The sequence below is a fragment of the Notechis scutatus genome, chromosome 8 (genome assembly GCF_049901735.1).
Source record: "Notechis scutatus isolate UNSWTSFEM ecotype Mainland chromosome 8, rNotScu1.2, whole genome shotgun sequence".
NCBI lineage: Eukaryota > Metazoa > Chordata > Lepidosauria > Squamata > Elapidae > Notechis > Notechis scutatus.
The window spans coordinates 17,224,555-17,242,024 of NC_142016.1; the positions used below are offsets into that span (position 1 = coordinate 17,224,555).

At 43.6% G+C, this 17,470-nt stretch overlaps 1 long non-coding RNA gene across 1 annotated transcript; it reads right to left on the reverse strand.

Moving 5' to 3' along the window:
• Positions 1 to 4,149: 4,149 nt before the first annotated feature.
• On the reverse strand, positions 4,150 to 6,259 carry LOC148129906 (uncharacterized). The gene is made up of 2 exons (XR_015750484.1): positions 5,971 to 6,259; positions 4,150 to 4,355 (listed from the first exon to the last, which is right to left on the reverse strand). It is a non-coding gene; the product is annotated as an uncharacterized LOC148129906 (long non-coding RNA).
• Between the last annotated feature and the right edge of the window lie 11,211 nt (positions 6,260 to 17,470).

The window sequence follows — 17,470 nt, forward strand, 5'->3', positions numbered from 1 at the left end:
CATCTCTCTTTTTTTTCTGCGTAAGCATCTACAGCATTTTTTTTCCTGCAGTTGATGTATCCAGTAGAAACCCCAAAGTGGCAGCGGGCTTTGCTAATTTGAAAGGAGATTGGGAGGAACATTCTCCCTGTAGAAAATAGAAATCTTGGCCTTTCATAAGGCCCTTGAGGACCTGGTTCTGGGCCTGGGGACTTGAGTGTGTGAAGAGTCCCCTCTCCAGCTTGTGCTAACAACCACTGATTGTGACAGTCTCCTTGGCTACTGTGTCTTTTCATTTTTGTATTTATGAGAGAAAATGGCTTATTTCAAGATTGTTTGCCACCCAGAGTCACTTGCTGAGATGGACAGCCATACAAAATGAACGCATCAATGAAAATAAATTTTAAAGGGATTTGTGGTTTGATACCCAAAATGGGAACCTTTCCCCCCCTCCACCTTTGTTTTTTCTTTACTGGTGAAATTTACAAAACAAAACAAAAGGATTGCTGCAGGGGGGAAAAAAAAGATTCATAGTATTAAACAGTGAAAGAAACAACCTATAGCAGTGTTTTTCAACCTTGGCAACTTTAAGATGTTTGGACTTCAATTCTCAGAATTCCCCAAAGAACAACATGCTGGTTGGGGAATTCTGGGAATTGAAGCCCATTATAGTTGCCAAGATTGAGAAATACTTGATCTATATTATAATGTTTAAAATCAACTACACCTAAAAAACCTCCACCAATTAATTGGGGAAAAGATCCATATCTATATGCAATTAATTCAATTCTTAAGCAGTGCATAAGGAAATCCATGGTACTAGTGATGGGTTTAGATTTAGGTCTGCTTAAAATAACCATGGGATATGTGGGAAACGTTCCCCAATATGGTGCCCTGGTGCTCTCTTCAACTCTGGCAAGGCTGACAACCTTTTGTACTCTCCCTTGAGCCAAACCATCTTTCAACGGCTCAAGCCAAGTGCTGAGATTTTCCGTATTCTTACTTGTACTCAGGGGTGGGATTCAAATTTTTGAACAACCGGTTATGTGGGCGTGGCTTAGTTGGTGGGTGTGGCTTGGTGGTCATGTGACTGGGTGGACGTGGCTTGGTGGTCATGTTATTGGCTGGGCGTGGCCAACTCAATATCACTCACATCGAGGCACGCATCTCCTCACTGGGCCTCGTGACTGTGGGGATGCTGCAACAGTCGTAAGTGTGAAACATGGTCATAAGTCACTTTTTTCAGTGCCATTGTAACTTTGAATGGTCACTCCACACAAGCAAAGTACCAGCAAAGGAGGGGGAAAAAACTCCAGAGAAGTTCCAGAGACAGGAAGTCTAGTCCTGCCAAGAATATAATAAGGGTTAACGGAGAGGCAGTTTCTGTAAGCAACACCAGAATGTTTCCTTCCTGCCTTCCTTACAGGATTAGGCCAGTAATTTCTTCTAACAACCAGTTCTCCGAACTGCTTAGAATGTTAACAACCGGTTCTAGAGAATAGGTGGAAACCTGTAGAATCCCACCCGTTAGTACTGCAAGGTAACCTTCTCATCCCTCATATTAAGTGAAACTATTTAAATCTGGGGTTTCTCTAAACCAAGGGTGTCCAACCTGGGCAACTTTTAAGACCTGTGGACTTCAACTCCCAGAATTCCCCATGGGGAATTCTGGGAGTTGAAGTCCACAGATTTTAAAATTGCTAGGGTTGAAAACCCTTGCTCTAGTCCAGTGATGGCTAACCTTTTCCACATCGTGGGCCGAAAGTGCGCTCACATGCCTGCACCCATGATGCAATGCGCGCACAACCCCCTGCCCTCCCTGTGCACATCACCCCCCAACTCCCACTCCTCTCGTCCCGACAACAGATCACGTGAACCATTTAATGGGCTCCCTCCCGCTCTGGGTTCCCTGCCCCCTGCGCATGCACACGTATCTCCTGCGTGCACATCTCCCCCTGCACATGCACGGCAGTTACCCGACAATCAGCTGGCTGGTGGGGGGGGGTGTGCATGCATGCGCAGTGAGGCTCTTCCGGGCAACCTCTCGCGTGTTGGCAGAAATGGCTCTGCATGCCAGGTCCAGCATGCGTGCCATAGGTTCGCCAACAAACCAAAGGGGAACAGAGAATCTTGGTTTTTTATTTTTTGTTTCTAAAGCAAGGGACCTCTAAGCCAAGGTACAAAAATTACATGCAAGCTTGAAAGTAGGATTTTCAGGGTTTAGCACTTTCCAAACTGGGATGGGGGAGGGTGCTGATCAGTACAAAATCAGCTGGGAAATTCTATCCATTTCCTTCATGAACTTAGAAAGTCCTTGGCTGATGGAGTCTGAGTTATAGCATACCGTGAATACTTAAGGGGGAATGAGCTATTAACTAAAAGGATGAGGCTGGATCTAAGAGCTCTTCAGGAACTAAATGGGTTATATATATCAGGTTGGGAAGTGTGCGAAGAACACATAGTGTATGCTGAGTTAGCAAAGGAAGGAATAATGCACTGACAGCAAGCTTTGAAGCAGCTACCACAAGATGGTTTAGGTTAGCTGGCTTTGAACACAAAAGGCTGTGAATTTTTCTTATCCAACCCACTGAATAGATTTTTGCTCTGCCTTCTAGCATATTAAAACACGGGAACCTCCAAAGGTTGGTTAGGAGAGCCACGGATTTTATGAATGCCTTTCCCCCACCCCCAACGTAATTTCTGCTTCCTGCATACAGTCTATTAGTTCAAGAATTTAAAAGCTAACAGGATGAGGCAGCAAAATCAGCATATTGTAAACAAAATCTGCATTTTGAAATGCAAGGTTCTGGGGGAGGAAATAAGCTATTTTCTCTTTACTTAGAAATCAACGAAGCCTCTACAAAACATTCAAGGTATGTGTAGCATCCTTTTGCATGCACCAGTGCAGCTACTGTGCTAATGTGCCACAAATATCTGCAACCTTCCTGTCCTTTTCTATGCTGGCTCCTGAGTGAGTGGATACATGTGAAGGTTTATGAATTGATCAAGGGAAGAATGCAAGGGGATAAAAGGAAAACCAATGTTTATAGTCCTTAAACAATTAAAACATTGGGGAAGTGAGGGAGATTTTAAAAAATCTCCAAGGCTAGAGAAGTTGGTTTAAATTAGTACTGTATATTATTCATTTTTTGGCTTTAAAATAAAGCTGTACTTTCAGGGTTCAAAAAGCACATCGCAGGGCAGAAGTATTCTACCTTGGCAACATTAGGACTTGCAGAGTTCAATTCCCAGAATTCCCTGGCCAGCCATGCTGCCTAGGGAATTCTGGGAGTTGAAGTCCACACAGATCAAGTTGCCAAGGTTGGACACTCCTGCTGTAGGACTTCTTGAAGCTTAGCAGGGACTTTCTTTTCTATCTAAGGGCCCCCACAGTGGTGGAGGCAAAAAGCAAGATTCCTGCTGACCAGGTGGTTTTTATTTCTGATTTTTCACCTTCCTTCTCTATTAATCAGCTAGCATAAAAGCCAAATCAATGCTCGAGTTACATTAAGCTTTGTTAGTGAGATGATTATTCTAAGGCTATCCTAAGACTGCTGGTAACTCTTCTCACACTTGGATCAGAGTAATCTGATTGAACCAACATCCAATCCTTGATGAGAGGAAATGTGTTTACTAGGCTATGCACAGGATGTTTTGAATTAATCTGTAAAATGATTATACCACAAATCAGATTGTTAAACTTTCTCCTTGGTTTCATATCAATATTGAGCTTATGATTCTTTTCCCACATATGGTATAACATGTTTTTAGCAGTGGAGAACAATTGTACTTCAATCCAAACTTGTCTAAAAGGACAAGTTCTCACATCTGGAAAGATAATTGCCAGATTAAGCATATCATTGCTTTGCAAGCTTTTTTTATTTGAAGTGTGCAGACTTAAATAGGTGACATTTCCACTAGAACCATTAATGAACCTGGGCCGCTACCCACACATGGACACCCACCAAGGAGACTGTAGCAGCTACATTAAGCCTTCAAGAGAATGCTTTGAGGAAGGGCACTTTGCTGGCATTATATTTTGTAAAATGCCCATTCTGAATGCATCACACGCTACTTTACACATTATAGTGCTGAAACCCCACTAGGTCAGATGTGGACAAGCTTTTGGTGTTGGGTGTCAGGCGTGAAGAATGAGGACCACACATTAAATTCCAGTTAAGCTGCTTTATTGTTCATCCCTGTACACAAGAATCTAGTCAACTTATGGTCAGCACCAAATTGGTGCTAGGTAAGAGGTAACGGAATTCCAAAAGGGCTGAACGTGGATTGTTTGTGGGAACATAAGGACTCCAGACTGATTCCTCTCTTGACTCTGCCCCCAGTCTCTGCCTCCTTCTTGTACATCAGGAACCTCACTGCAGTACGTAAAGTGAAGATGCTTAATGGTTAGCACCAATAAGATTAAAAGCAAGACAACCTAACACAATTGTTTTAACACAGGGATGTCAAACTCACACTAAACTGGGTGTGGGTGTGACCAGCATGTGAGTTTGACAGCCCTGTTTTAAAGTTAGAGTTAATAACAGCCATGAAAAAAGAGAAGCTAATAAGACGAATGTTTGTTATCGAGTTATCTTTGCCTTTTTCAACCAACCAGAAAAAAACCCTTTCTTAGATTCTGTCCATGGGTTATTCCTGCCTACTTGGGATTAATCAGCATGTATTTAAAACCACATTCTAACTCCTTTTGTGTACAGGCAGAGTGACAACTTGTACAATGGCATACCTCCTTGTGATTGTCTTGAAAATGCTGACTTTTTGAAATGTGTGCTAAATGTCAACCTGAAGATTTAAATGCTTTTTAATATCATGTGCTAAATATCAACCTGATTTAAATGCTTTTTAAAATATGTGCTAAATATCAACCTGAGGACTTAAATAATTACAAAACAATAACTATACATGTGAACTCTGCACATGTTTAAAGGTACTATTTAATAACTATCATATTTTCTAGTCAATGTCTCTAATAAACAGTGACTCTTTGGCAGCAAAGGAATGCAATGTTACAAATGTTACAATTACATACCATTACTTTCTTGCAACGAAAAATGATTATTTATCTATTTATATATTCAATTTCTATAGCTGCCTACCTCAGTCAATGATTTTGAGTGCTTAACAATTAAAAGAATACATTACAATTAAAAATACTAAAACATATTAAAACAATAAAAGCACATAAAAACATTTAAAAAATCCATAGGAATAAGATATTTGGCCAATTGGCAATACAGCCAGAAATGAGGCCTTAACTTAACACATTATCTTATCTCCTTCCTATGCAATTGTCTAAACAATAATACAATGCCTTTTATTATATCACTGTCCTTTGCTTAGTCTAAATAATAATTGAAAAAACAAGTTTTTTTTTAAACAGTAAGCTTACACACCTGAACAATATAATTCTTGTTGTTTTAACCCCTTTCCCTGGGCCTCTGGAAATGAATTTTTTAAGATTACATCAGATTTGTCTGCTCTTAACTGATGTTGTCTGTCCTGATAATCAGCAGCCTCCCAAGATGTTTACTAGATGTTTCCTTTGCTGTAAATCACTCCTCACTCCTTGCTCAAGTCAAGAGTGCTAGTGGGGCCTTTCATGTATTGCCCAAAACAGAGAAAGGCATAATAAAATAAGGAATCATAAAAATATCTCCAGGCAGTTTTCATGTATCCGTTTATATACATTCATACCACTGAAACCAGGGGTAAATCTTTGACCTAACCCTACTTTTTCCTCTCTCTGACCTCATGGGCTGGAAATTAGGCCACTTTTTCCATACCGTCGTAAGACGGGAAGCCCCCCCCAAACCCGCAGTCTAAACCTGACACGAGCTGGACTCAGCCAGCAGCAGTAACGTTAAGCTAACCAGGTTCCCTCAGTGACCGGATTCGTATATTCATCTTAAACTTAAGCCCGGCGGATCCAAGCAACCCAGTCGTTGCGTTCGCACAATATACGACGCCCACCCAACTGGACACGGACACAGGCCGGGCCACGCGGGCTTGGTCGAGGGCGGCGTTCCCACCAGAGGCCGAGCCACGAGCGCCCTCTCCGCGGCCACGGGGGAGTCAAACTCCGGGGGGGGGAGGGGGGCATCCCGACCTAAGCGAGCGCGATTCCGAGGCCCGAGGAGAGGCCCTCGCGGGGCACCCTCCACGCGATCCCCCTCCGGCGCCCGGCGAAGCCCACTTCTCTGCGCGCCGCTCCCAGGAAGGCAGTCTGAAAGTCCGGCCGGGTCTCCCGCCTCCTTTGGCGGGCGGAAGGCGTCTCGGGGCTCGCGTCCAGGCAGGGAAGCGAGGCGTCGCGGCCGTTGCCTCCGCCTCCTGACGTCAGGCCCGCCCGCAGGGGCTCCGGTTCTCTCGGCTCGGCTCCTCGCCGCCTCTCATTGTCGGGAGGAGAAGCCCCAGCTCGCCAGCCAGTCAAGTCCGCGGGGCCGGATCAGCAGCTCCAAGCGGGCCGCCGCCGCCGCCCCCCGCCACCGCGGAGTGGGCGCCCCGGCAAGCCGGGGTGGACAGAGCCGGCGGCTCCTGCCGGGCCTTTTGCGAGAAAAGCGGGAGGGGAAAGGCGGAGAAGACGAAGGCGAAGAAAGTCTGGGGCGCCCTGGGCTCCTGCGCGCCGCGCCGAAGGGAAGGCGGCGGCGGCGGCGGCGCTGGGGAGGAGGACCGGTAAGGCTTGGGTCTGGGGGCCGGCGTGGGTATCGGGTGGGCTGGGGGAGCTTCGGCGAGGGGCTGCATCTTCCTCCTCCTCCTCCTCCTGCTGGCCGATGCGGGCTTCCAAGCTCTGCCAAACCCGAACTGGGCTGGGAAGGAATTCAAGGCATCCGCTTTGTTCAGCCTGCCAGTGTGTGCGGAAAAGCCTGGAGTTTAAAAAAAAACAACCCAGCAAAAGCCGGAGTCCCTGCACTTCCCGGCTGGCCACGGCTTCGGAGGCGAAGGAAAGGAGGGAGGAAGGGAGGGAGCAGGAAGGCTGGCGCCCGGGAGAGTCTGCCGGCCTCGCGCTTGCAACTTCCGAAGCCATCCTCAAGTTTTCTTCCCGCTCGGACGCGAGGCGGCCAGGCCCTTTTCCTGCCTAGGCAACGGCCCGAGGAGACGTGGAAGGGGAGGGTGGGGGTGGGTGAGTGGGCTGCCTTCGCCGGGACGGCTGAGGGTCCGACCCGAGGGGCGGGTGGGTGAGTCGGGAGGGGGGGGTCTCCCCGGGAAGGCAATGCTGCAAGGAGGGGCGCTCCTTCCCAAGGGAGAAAAGGGCGAGCGCGGCCCTTTCTGCAGCCTGATCCTGAGTAGCCTCGCTCGGGAAGCGGGGCTGGAAAAGGAAAAAGGTGCGTTTCCGAAGCGCGTTGGCGTCAAAGTCAGGCCCCTCCGTGTCGGGAGATCCGACTGGAGATTGCGGCTAGCCAGCCAGCCAGTCCAAGGTCATCTCAGGAATTGCGGGGAGGGGGAGCTCAGAATTATCGGCGGGACTATCATAAGGGGCCTCAGGACGTTTACCTGGGAGGAGGGCCGGGGGCTTCCGCGAACTTGGTAGGGCTTTCTTTGGCAGGCTGGGTGTGCTGAGGTTGTTTCCCCGCAGTGGTTTGGGTACGTGATCCCATTGCAGTTGAAAGGGGACTAATCTTTTTTCCCCCAGAATTGTTCCTTGGAGAGGCTTCTGCGACACCCGAATAAATATATAAATAAACATATATATATATTAAAAAAAATGCAAACCCTGCCCTGATTTCCCGGGAGAAAGTAATACTTGTATGTATTTCATTGGGCTGTTAAACATTACTGCTGGAGAAAGTGCAGTTAAATTATAATGAGGTAGTGTGCTGGTTGCTCCTGACTTCATTTTTCTCCCATTAACAGTTCAGTTCCTTTGGAAAACAGGGACAGGTGGAAATTCAACTGATGTAATGCCTTGGCTTGCAAAAATGGCATGGGGGGCGAATGTCTGCTTCTTAGCCTGACTTGTATGGAGTGTTTAAAAGAACACAAGGCCTTCAGAGCTGGGAAAGCTGCACCTTAGAATTGGGAATAAATATGGATGCAGCTTGGATTAGCCTGACTGAAGATTTCTTAACTTCCAGCTTGGCATTTGGAGCTGCAATTCGGGTCCCCCTATTTAAGTTTAGGAAAATGTGTGCATCTTCATTGCTGAGTGTAATTTACTGTCAGACATCTTTTTTGTGGCTTCTCTTTCTGCAGTATTCTGGTGCAGTATTTTATTATCTTTCAAGCCTTTTTATGAGCAGCACCTGGCTTTTCCCTCATTCTTTTATCTTCATGGCAGCCTCTCTGAGGCAGAAGACTGAAACGCCCACCTCTCTTTATACTGCTAGATCCTGGCTAGATCCTGGCTTTGCTCCCTCTTAACATGGAGCTATTAACCATGGTTTTAAAGACATAGAGTTTGTGTTCATTCCATGTGCAAAGGTAGAAACAGGCAAATTTCACATTGTATTGTGAACTTTGCTTGTATCATATCAGGGGGCTTCATAGGTTTCATGGGTTTTAGCTGCAGTGAATGTTAAATCCTTGGCTGTTTCCCAGATCATTGGTGGGAATGCAGTTGACTGAAACTATAGGTGGCCCTCTCCCTTCCTCCCATTTTTTTTCAGAGAGGACAGGTGGAAGCAGGCACTACTGCAGCATAGCTCTCTCTCTCTCTCTCTCTCTCTCTCCCTCCCTCCCTCCCTCCTCCCTCCCTCCCTCCCTCCCCCTCTCTTTCCCCCTCCCCCCATGCTTCTGCGCAGGTATACCTATACAGCTTAGAGATCCTGACTATCTTTACCCATGTTTGTGGTTTAGAATGACCTCAGAGCAAAGAGATACTTCTTAGTAGAAAAAAAACTGTTATTGGGCAGGGGGTTGGACTAGAAGACCTCCAAGGTCCCTCCTAACCTTATGATTCTATGACTAATGTGGACAAGGCTAATAAGAGCCAGTGTAATGTACAGGTAGTCCTTGACTTATAGTATTTGTTTAGTGACTGTTTGAAGGTACTGCACTGAAAAATAGTGACTTATGACTGTTTTTCACTCTTACAACCATTGCGGCTTTCCCGTGGTCACGTGATCTAAATTCAGATGCTTGCCCACTGACTCACATTTATGACAGCTGCAGTGTCCCAAGGTCATGGGATCACTTTTTGCGAACTTCTGGCAATCATGGTCAATGCTGAAGCTGGATTCACTTAACAACCGTTTTACTAACTAGCTTAACAAAAGCAGTGATTCACTTAACTGTGGTAAGGAAGGTTGTAAAATGGGACAAAACTCACTTAACAATTGTCTCACTCAGCAACATAAATTTTGGGTTCAAACTGTCATTGTAAGTCGAGGACTACTTGTCACGAATCTGATGTCCAAGAAGGAGCAGAGATTGAAGTTCTGGTTCCTTCTCAGCTATGGAATCTGCCTGAGTGACCTATGCCAGTCTTTCATCCATTCAGCTCAACCTATTTCACGAGATGGTTGTTGTGGAGAAAATGGATGGTAGCACAGTATAATATAGTTCACTTTGAAAAAACCAGTCTGATATATTGAATAAGTTGTTGGATTGAGACCAGAGAAAGAGCCAGATTCAAGTCTACCCTCAGCCACGGAAGTTAAATGGCTGACTTTGGACCAGTCCCTCATTCTCTCAGCCCTATCTTCCTCACAGGGTTGTTGTTGGGAAAATTGGAGAGAAAAGCTGGCCAGCTTGAGTTTCTGGAGAAAAGGTGGGATGGGAATGTTACTTTCCATCAAATAAATACAGCTGGTTCTTAACTTATGACTACAACTGAGCCCAACATTTCTGTTGTGAAATGTTTTTTAAGTGAGTTTTGCCTCATTTTATGACCTTTCTTGCCCAAACTGTTAAGTGAAACACTGCAGTTGATAGGTTAGTAACCCGGTTGTTAAGTGAATCCGGTTTCCCCATTGACGGCTGATCAGAAGGTCGCAAAAAGAGGATCACGTAACCTTGGGACACTGCATCGGTCACAAATATGAACCAGATGCCAAGCCTCTGAATTTTTATCACCTGATCATGGGGGATGCTGCAAAGGCTGTAAGTGCGAAAAATGGTCGTAAGCCACATTGTTCAGCCCCGTTGTAACTTTGAACGGTCACTAAAATGAATTGTTGTAAGTCAAGGAATACCTGTAAGAAAAACAAAATGGAGATTGAACTAAGGGGATGGGAAAGTGCAGCATTTGCTGCCTTTTACATGGGATGCTGTTGGCATAACAGGAGAAAACATGTCTGTCGGTTTGCTGCTTCTTCGGTTAATTAAAATAGTGGTGTAAAAATCCTCTGGCTGCGCATGTGTGCGAGGGGAATCCACCTACGTGCAGGTGGAGCGGGGAATTTTTAAAACCCCACAACAAGCGGAGACTCCAAACTCCAAAAGACTTTAGATGAATCAGCCAGCCTCCCCCTCACCCCCCCTGGGTAGAAATACTTTTGCTCAATTTACTCTGAGGAATTTTTTCAGCATTTTTCCCTCCTTCCTCTTCCCCCCCCCTTCTCTCCCCCTTTCTCCCTAAAGTGAAACCATCCTTGCGCTAAAAGGCAGGGCTTGGTGTGAATCTCTGCTTGTTTATTGCCTTGTAAGTCCATTTTTGTCCATTTGGAGCTGACAAGAGGGTGAGTCTGCTTTTGAGGGAGGGAAGGGAGAGTGGGAGGGAGCCAGTCCCCTGTTAAGTTTCTGAGGAAACATGGCATTTGTTTTCACTAAAGATCTCTGGAATTTAGCACTTTTGGCTGTGGCCCTCCTATTGTCTGGAAGAAAACCCAGGGAAGGGTTTCGGCTTTCCCGTCATGATTGATTGTGTTTGCCTGTGCCACGGTGCGAAAGCATGAGCGTGTTGTTGGATAGCAGGAGTGCCTTTCCCTGGACAAATAACACTTGTGTTGCTGGACTCCTGGTTCAGGTTGGAAGATACAGGTAGTCCTCGGCCTCCAACCCCAACGGGGATCAGAATTTCTGTTGCTAAGCAACACGGTTGTTAAGTGAGTCATGCCCTTTTTTTTGCCACGGTTGTTAAGAGAATCACTGCAGTTGTTGTTAAGAGAATCACTGCAGTTGTTGAGGAAATCATGCGGTCTTTAAGCAAATATGGTTTTGAATGTGGCAAGGCCGTAAATGGTGATCCCGTGACCTCAGGATGCCACAACTGTTGGAAATACTATGCCAGGTGCCAAACACACAAACAAACTTTTACTTTTAAATGTATTGATCAATATTTTTTGGTGTGGAAAATTATACAGGTAATCCTCAACTTACAACTGATCTTTTAGTGTGTTGGTTGCAAATGCACAGACTGGTTGTAAGCCACATTTTTCAGTGCCATTGTAACTTTGGATAGTCAGTAAAAGAACAGTTCTAAGTTGAGGACTACCTGTACTATAATTCCTTGCAAGTTTAAAAAAAAAACACCATATATTGATCAATGCATTTAAAAGTAAAAGTGTTTGTGTGTTTGCTGTCTGTATGTGCTATTGAGTGGGGATACTGATTCTAAAAAAAAAATGGGTCTAGAATTATAGCAGCCATCCCTAATTTGTGGCCTTCCAGATATATTAAAACAAGAAAAATGCTCTCAGATCAGCCATTCACTATCTGGTCTGGCCTTTATGTAAGAGTCCACTGGGGCTGGGCGGGTGATAAATTTCAGTAAATAAAAAGTTTGAGTTGCAAACAGTATCTGAGCAAATGCTTTCAGGAAGTTCAGGAAAACGGGCAGCCTCCCCTTTTCATTGTTGTCCCCCAGCAGGTACCCTTTTTGAGGTATTGTCTGCGGTTCTGAAGGTAGCAAACACCCATATGGGCCCAGACCCCCTCTCTCAACTCAAATGCACCTCACAGGGTTGTGTTGTGAGGAAAATAGGGGGAAGAAGGAGCATTAGATATGTTCCTGCCTTGAGTTGGTTATAAAAATAATAAAGCCTGGATATAAAATAAATTGCTTCAAGAAACAAGCAGAGAATCTAGTTCCAAACATTAGCCCCTCTTGGACATGGAACAGGAGAAGTCCTCTACTCCATTTTGTTTAGTATGGAGCCATCTTTAAGAGATCATCTGTCATCATGAGGTGAGGAATCGTTGTAAAGGGTTCCCGGTCATATGTCTCCACCTGGCTGGAAAGGAAATGCAGGGGAAGTCTTGACTGATATTTGGAGGCCATCATACTTTGGGTGGAGAAAGGCAGACTTGGGCTTAAACTCAAACAAGATGGAGTTGTGGTTCCAAGATGGTTCCATTTTTGACTCTAAATGAGATTGGGCTTCGTTGAAAAAGAAATCCTATTTAAGGATTCTCCTGGATTCATGACTCTGGCTAGTAGAGCAAGCGAAAGCCTGGCTAGGAAGATCTTAACTGGCATTAGCTGGTATACTAGCTGCATTTGTCCCTGAGAAAGGAGGCACTGACAATAATTATTTGTGGTCTTTTTGGCTCTTTGCTCTGCTGCCCAAAGTATAGTATGTAAGCAGAGGATGCCTGTTGAGTTCCATATGGGAAGCCAGGCAAAAAAATGAGAATTCTTGGGAGGGCAGAGGTACTGACTGTTTCAGGAAATCAGAGAATTTATGAACTTGGAATGCAAGAGATGGAGCTATGCTGGAGAAAAATGCAACACAGGAGTGCTTTATTTGGCAATATTATGGTGCTGGGTGGTAGTTTGCATCTTGACTTTGTAAAATGCTTCAAGTTAGTTTGTTTAAAGTGCCACAGAAACTATACCAAGCAGAACTAAGGAATCAATTTACTTCTAAAGAATATGCCTACGTTCAGGTAATACAGTTAATTTGTGGTTAGTGAATTAACAATTGTCCTCTATCCCTGCTGCTCACTGAGAAGACTGTGATCCAGAAAGTAGTAAACTGGTAGTAACTTCATTTTCCATGAATTTGTCCAACCCCTCTTTAAAGCTATCTATGTATCAGTCCCAGATCTTCTTGTATTTCATTATAACATCTAATACACTTTATCCTCTCACTTCTTATATTGTGAAAGAAGGGGGAAAGGCCGTATTTTTCATGCCAAACATGTTTGGATCTTCTGATGTCTGCCTAAAATTCTAGCCGGTTTGGGCATGGGGTTTGGAATTCTAGAAAATCTTAGCATATTTTGAAGTCCCAAGGTGCTTTTTCAAGAGGAACTGGGCTTTCTTTGTTTTTCCTTGCAGGCATTTCACTTCTCATCCAAGAAGCTTCTTCAGTTCTCTTATTTCTTGGATGAGAAGTGAAACGTCTTCAAGGAAAAAATGAAGAAAGTCCAGTTGCCGCTTGAAAAAGCACCTTTGGGATGCTTGAGGGTCACCTGGATGACTGAGAATCTCCATAGACACATTTTGAAGGCATTAGTAATGATGGTAGCTGGATTATCAGAAAGTACACAGTGTTTTGATGAATCTGATCCTGCATTGTGCTTCTCCCAAAGACCAGCTAGATGATCTTCTGGGAAGTCTTCAAAGATGGCACAAGAGTCATATCTCTTTTCTGCTAGGGTCCTCCAGCAACATGTTGCAAGAAACACATTATTTCCTAGATTGGAGGTGAAATACTTATATCATTAGTATTGATGATTATCGAGTATCATAACTGATTCTCCTTGTTTTGGGGGATTTAACACAGTCCAGATGTTGAAGATGCTGGAAGAGAATATCAATTTGGAGCAAAGAACAAGAGTATGGGGTTATTTGATGCTACTATGAAATCTGGGGATGAGAGAATCAAAATTCTAAATAAAAATAATCACATTGGTATTGTTATTTTAAAGGTGAATAAACAGTGAATATTTTGATTGTTGGACTAAGATGGTTTTCTTCTGGACTAGTGCAATTTTCCCTACTATGTAGCAAAAGGGAAGGTAGAGAGATGAAAGGTTAAAAATATAGAGGAGGCCATTAATCTTAAGGCAACAGAAGAACTTTTACCCTTTCCTTCTTACCTTCTTTTTATTGCTGTGGTACAACTACACCAAAAGAGAAGAAGAAAGCCAAAATATAGATACTCAAAAAGAAAGAAAGAAAGAAATCCACTATCATTGGAACACACTGACTGATTCCATGCAGTCTCTGTGTCTGCTGTTTTAAAGATTGAACTGGACAGCTTTTGTTACATAGATAAATATACTTTAATGAAAGAACTTTTCATGTCTTTAGACATCTTTAGATGTCTTTTGATTGTTGATGTTAATCTCCCAGTCACTTACAATTTTTCAGGAATGTCTGGTCTACTGGCTTGTCAACTGCTTGAAAGAGCGCTGTGTGATGGCTCCTGTCTTATGGAATGGCCTGCGTTTTGCAAGACGTTGGACAAGGAGAAAGGAGATCCAAATTCAAAGCCATGGAAGTCCCCTGCAGGACTTTGGGCCAGTCCCTTTCTCTCAGCCTTTTTAAACTTTAGTGGGGAAGGTGCTAGACTGGGTGCTGGGAGACCCAGGTCTATGTACTTTGCTAAGCTGTGGGTAGATTTCATCTGGATCACTGCCCCTAACCTAACACTTTAACCACTATGCCATAATGACTCTCTTTTGATTGTTGAGATTACCATTAAATACCCAGATAAGGTCAGAGCAGCCCTTGATAGACCCGTTCTCCTGGAATCTAAAGTCGTCCACTTTAGTGGCCCTAGATGTCAAGATAATCTCACCAATTGCAAGATGGAGTGCTTTTATTAGTTCTAAATCTCTTTCCAATCAGCTTCATTGACTGCCCCCTGATTTTAGTGTTTTGTGAGCAGGAGAAACTCCTATCCATTTTTCTCCATGTATTGTATGATTTGATATTCCTAGCTGATGAGTCCTTTATTATTTTTACAAATAAGGCAGCAAATATATCCAATATATTTCCCTCCCGACAACAACCCTGTGAGGTGAGGTAAGCTGGGCTGAGAGAGAGGGACTGGCACAAAGTCACCCAACTGGCTTTCATGGCTAAGGCAGTACTGGATTCATGGTCTCCTGCTTTCGAGCCTGGTGCCTTAACCACCAAACAAAACTGGCCTTCTTACAGATTTTTCTTCTAAATCAGCTATGTCCTTTCTCAAAAGTGGCATCCAGAACTGTACACAGCATAGATAGATAGATAAGTAGACCATAGATTTGTATAACGCTATTGTCATTTTCATTTTTAGGCCTTTTCCTAATTATCCCTGCAACACAGTATACCTTTTTCACTACAGTTTGATGTCTTCAATGAGCTGTACACCATGACCCCAAAATCATTTTTTTCCCCTAAGTTTCCTAAGTCCACCATCACTATAGGTGAAAAGTTAGAGTTTCGCTCCAGCACGCATCATTTTATACTTAAAAATTAATCACATTTGTTGTGTGGTTGATCCATCCTTCACTTAAACAAGACCTTTTTACAGTCGCTTTTGGTCCCCTTACCGGCTGAGCCATGGGAAAAGGGCTCTAGTTTGCGTTATGAATCACAATATGAGCTTGCAGGAAAAGCTTCTCGGGCTTCGTGGCTGTTGAATCATCAGTGGGAAAATGAGTTCACGAAGAGAAAATGACGTGAGCTGAGCTGTTCAAGGGAGAAGAACGGGCAAGAATAATAATTAGTGAAGTTAGCGAGAAATACAACTCCGTTAAAAAAAAAGTAATATTGGTGCAACGTCAACCGGTTCTACCTGGGGTTTTTCAAACTTTCTCTTTTTCAGCTTCTAAATGAAGAAGCAAATGTTTAATCCTCCCTCCATCTTGCCCTATCCATTTCCCCCTTAGAAATATGAAGATAAGTATAAAACAATCTGTAATATTAAGTGTGGGGCAGATAGGTTAATGAAAACTGGTGAAAGCAAGGCATTGAAAACACCAAGGTACATTTTATCGCCGGGGAATGGGGGGGGGAACTATGGCAACTTTACGATTTGTGAACTTCAATTCCTGGCTGGCTTAGGAATCCTGGGAGTTGAAGTCCACAGGCCGTAAAGTTGCCATAGTTGCTCACCCATGCTTTAATGTTTACAACATAGGTTGGAAAGCAATGTTTCATTTGATTTTTTTGTTGTTCAGTCGCTAAAATCGTGTTCGACTGTTTGCACCCCATAGCAATATAGGCCCCCTTGTCCTCCATTGTCTTCCAGAGTTTCCCCAAATTCATGTTCATTGTGTCAGTGACACTAACCACATTTGATCTTTATTGTGTCACGGAAAAAATATTTTGCCATTGACGATAGGGTTGCTGGATTTTGTGTATGCGCGTTTGCACATATGACCGTATCTCTTAAGTTAGTAGGCCTGTACGACACGCACACAACAGTTTGTTCTCCGAGTTTATGATAGTGGCGACTAAGACAGGAGTTGTAGCTTGTATTTATTGAAGGAGCTTTCAGGGTCGAGTTTGTACGGTAAGCTTAACCATATAATCTGTCAGCAAGATTGGCTAAGTGCCCGCGGCATGCTAAACTAACCCAGTAATCCATTTAGTGGCTTGGTAGCATGTGTGAATCGTTCTCCTGAGAGTTATATTGGCTTTCCCTAGAGAAATCCATATTTTTTGCAAACTTGGGAGAAGAAGGATAGGATTTAAGAAAGCTGTGCTTTTGGGTGGATTTCCCTATAAACTTGTTTTGTTTTGTTTTAAGGAAACAATAACCCTCTTGAAATTATTTCCCCCTCACATGTTTCTGTCAGTTGCCTGTGCTCAGGCTGACTGTCACAGTTTAGGAAGCAAAATAAAGTTTTATCATTAGACAGGGTGGAAGAAGGATGCCAAGATATGTGGAATACCTCCCTCAAAACAAAACAAAAATCTAGAAAAAAAGAAGATTCCTTCAAAATGACCGAATGAGGGTTAAGTAAAGAAGATGGCTAGAAAACAAAGCCTCACGCAAGTTCTTGTGTTAAAAATGCTCCTTTTCTTCAAAGGAAAATTAGGTGTATATTTCACAATTAGCTATCTTTCCAGATTACATAAAAGTGACCTTTGGCTAAAAGGCAGAAAAGGAGGTCAACATTTTAAAAGTGATTTTCAGGGAGGTGTGGCCCATTTCTGTGGTGAAGCTAGACATCTGAAATTATCTACTCAGTAAAACAGTGTGAACGAACGCATTAGTCAGTTGAATTCCTGTATATTTCCTTCTTCCTCTGTCTCCAGCCCCAGCTTGTGATTAAATGTTATTGTTGAATAGTTCATTAAGCTTTTTTAAATCCCGATGATACATCCAAGCTACCAGGGTTCATTCCAAGCTTACTCATTTCTTTTGAAAAAGGTTATTAGCCAAATTATTGGATGCCCTTCAAGACAAGGGTGGCTTACAAAAGACTTAAAATCATAAACAAAACCAGTAGCTTAAAAAACATAGCACCTCACTGGGTATAATTGATCGCTGGACCTAAAAACAACACCATCAAATTTAAAGCTTGCAGTGCATCACCACAGAGTAAGAACATTAAAACATTTGAGAGTTGTACGTGGAGAAGAATCACTGCAATTATGAAATTTGGGATAGTCACAAATATCTTAGACTCATTAATTTCCTTAGGCCTG